The following is a 3,408-nucleotide window of genomic DNA, read 5'->3' as shown; positions in this document are numbered from 1 at the left end:
ATGTTAAATAACAGTGATTCAGTGGGAATGCATGTTTGCTAGCATGTTTTTGGTTTACGACTTGGGGAATTCATACCAGAATTTGATACAAGCAATCCACAGATCAGCCCTGGGGGAACATGGACTTAAATCCATGTATTTTTTTCCCATCTGGCCTTGAATAATAGTAACAATACTGAAAAATATTGCTAATTTCCATGATCCCAATGGACTATGAAGTCAGGAAAATTTCCTAGGATTCTGTGTGAGCCAGGTGAGGAGGGGTGTCCGAGCAGGGTAACGCCTTACATGTCACCTTGCGCTTAGGCCCTTTGATAGACTTCTCCAAAGCCAAGGAGCCATCGTGTGCCTGGCCAGAAGCAGATTCTCAGATGAAGGAACTCTCTGTCTCTTATGCTTCAATTATTTCTTCCCATCAGAGGCTCTGCCTGGAGAAACCAGGTTCTTAGAGATGCAGGTCAGCCTGCTCCAGTCACTGTCCCTGGGTGGTGTTCAGGGAGCAAAATTGGGCTCGCTGATTTTACCAGCCAGTCTACTCTTACCGTGGATGTCGCTAGGTGCACAGGATTATCAAACGCCCCAGACCTTTGGTTCCCTTCCAAGTCATCACAGCAGTGCAGTTTTTAAGGAAAGGATAAACCAGGCCAGACATGGTTGAAAACGTATTTATTTTTCTTCAAATGATCTTTTTTCAAGCAATAAATAAAAAGACATGTCGACTGTTCTAAAAAACAAAATGAAACAAACAAACAAAATCCCCTAAACTATATACATCCTACAGAAATACAAGCATATCAAATGTAGAAAGGACAGCACTCTGAAAGATGGGGCTATTTACAAAAGTTACAAGTATTGCATTGCTCTGTCTTGAAGAAGCCTCTTCCTCATATGACTCATTAGCTCTAAGGATGGGCAGGGTGCTCCTGGGGGGGCAGGGGTATCTTCAAGAGGTGAAACTCCCCCATCTTTCTTGCTAGACAAGGAACACTGAAGGAAAAATCCCAACCTCCAGACACTGTATTCAGTTCCCTCACAATTCTCCATAGATCAGCTGCCTTTGGAGGAGCATGGTAGGTGCCCTGTTTGAGAGATCGCATGCTCCTTGAGCTCCTCAGAGAAACCATCTTGTCCCTCAGCTGGGCTGGGACTGGCGGTGAGACCTGCTGAGCCAGTGACAAACCCTTGGCTGTGGTTTCTGTAAGACCAGCTAGCTCTGGGTTATTAAGATCCGCCTCCAACAGCACCTAGCCCTCCAGAAAGCAAGGAGGTCTTCCCTACCTTGGCCACACATGGAAAGGAAGCCTTTAGGGAGTTTTGAAGCACACGGACACCTGGGTCCCAGCTCCAGAAATCCTGGTTTCATTGCCCCGGGATAGCCTGGTAATAAGGTTTTCAGAACTCCCCAGCCCATGCCGACAGCCAGCCAAGGTGAACCACCATTTTGATACTATGGGCTTGGTGGCCAACTCCCATCCGAATCAACCATCATCCTACCTCCCTCTGCCCACAGATTTTTCAAATTTTCTCTCCTGGCTTTGCAACCTTGTTGAAAACTCTGGAATCCAGCCAGGAGGAGCACCTGAGCAACTGGCTTCGGGAGGGATGACTAAAGCCATGAGCTCCCAGCCACCTGCTCACAGCGGCCTCAGCCTAGGACTTCTCCATGGGGAAGTCAAGTCATTACCCTTGGTGCTCCACAAACATCCTTGGGTCACACAAGATTCCAGAAGGGAGCAGACTGCATCCCTTGGTCTCTAGAAAAGATCCAAGGTAGCCGAAAGCACAGTTGATAGGATCCGTCAAAGTGGCAATACTTTTTGGCCGTTACAGAAATCTTGCATTACCAGAAATCACTTCATGGGAGAGATGCCGATTGAAATCCACCTGGCCATTTGAGCAGACCCTGTGGTGGGGTCTTCGTTGTAGAGTTATTTCGAGTCATCAAAGAGGCTTCTGATGGCAGAATTATGACCAAAAAAAAAAAATCCCCCATTCCGATCAAGCCAATTTCCTCTTATCTGAGAGTTCTGGGACTCACGCTGTTATCAACTACAAAGAAATGGCTTTATAACCAGCAGTCTGATATGGGGACAGATTTGAATTGGAAAGAGGGAGAAAGACATGTCTGGGGCTGGTCCTGAGCTCCGACTGTCCATGCGGTTGGAATCCAGTCTGGGAAAGCACGATACACAGGTTTTGGCAAATGTACACTTGTCCTATAGAAAGTGAGTCTGTTCCGGGTTACTTCCCTCTGCCTGCAACAGCCTCACCCGCCCGCCCCATGTCGATCGGGGGTTGGAACCCACAGCTCTCTCAGCTGCAGGACTCAAAGGACCTCACTCATCACAGAACACAGAGCAACTTCCAGAAATCGAGGAAAAAGTGGGAACGGCCAACTGTGCCATCTCTAAATAGGTCCACTGTCCAGGAACCCCAACCCCTCTCACCTCACCCCTACCTACTCAGCCAAGCAGCTCCCAGGGATGGAGGACGCCTCTGGCTTTTCTGAAAACAGGAAGTGGGAACTCTGGCCTCACCCAAAGACAGGGCTGGACAAAGGCAAGATGAGTGATGCCAACACAGGTTCATGGTTATGGAAGGAAATGTAATGAACCTGGTCCTGTCGGAGATGCCAGGATGAGAGAGAGCATTCCAACACTATTCTGATGTTGAGGCTTGAAGTTATTTATGGATGAGCAAGAATGTTCATTTAGATTTAGACTCACAAGGGGCTAAAAAAAACACACAAACAAACCCCAAAACAAACAAACGAACAAAAAAACAAAAAACAAACATGCTCTCATTTCTAGACAAGTTTGCAAATACCTCTACACTGGCACTCTGGAACAACACCGTTCCACACTACTACAGACGAAGTAACATGTAGCTTCCCTCCTCCCTCCCCCCAAGCCCAACCCACAGAAAACATCCTTCTCCCTCAGAAAGCCTTGTCTCCATTTGGAAAGGCTCCTTAAAATGGCATTATCCCAAGAAAGAATTCCGAAACGGCACCCGAGTGCCCACGGCGCCCGTTATAGAAGCCCAGCAGCCAGCTCCGCACTCTAGCCAGCTCCGTACTCACACCGTCTTCCATTCCAGAGCTGAAACATGGTGTTCACTCCCCTCTTTTTATTCAAACAAGAGCCTTTAAAAATATTCACCTAAGCCAGGAATTTTAAAAAGGCAAGAACTTGTTGGTGGACTTCCTTCTAAGCAAACCTTCTAAAATTAAAGACACCGATTTCTGCAGAGGAGAGAAGATGGTACTTCCAATCACAGAGGATTCACATCTGGTCTGTGTCTAGTTAGCTGGTTTCCCCAGTGGCCTTGGCTCGATGGTTCGCTGTAGGAAAATCTCAGCTGCACCCAATTATTCAGGAGCACCTTATACGATATGGCATTTATCGC

The 3,408-nt window shown here is 47.3% G+C and overlaps 1 non-coding gene across 1 annotated transcript; it reads right to left on the bottom strand.

The window, feature by feature from the left end:
* Positions 1–2,983: 2,983 nt before the first annotated feature.
* Positions 2,984–3,116, bottom strand: MIR8856 (microRNA mir-8856). Its single transcript, NR_128807.1, has one exon. It is a non-coding gene; the product is annotated as a microRNA mir-8856 (primary transcript).
* Between the last annotated feature and the right edge of the window lie 292 nt (positions 3,117–3,408).

Source organism: Canis lupus, chromosome 16 (genome assembly GCF_011100685.1).
Source record: "Canis lupus familiaris isolate Mischka breed German Shepherd chromosome 16, alternate assembly UU_Cfam_GSD_1.0, whole genome shotgun sequence".
NCBI classification, from domain to species: domain Eukaryota; kingdom Metazoa; phylum Chordata; class Mammalia; order Carnivora; family Canidae; genus Canis; species Canis lupus.
The sequence above is the reverse complement of the archived record's forward strand: the minus strand, read 5'-3'. Positions and strand labels throughout refer to the sequence as shown.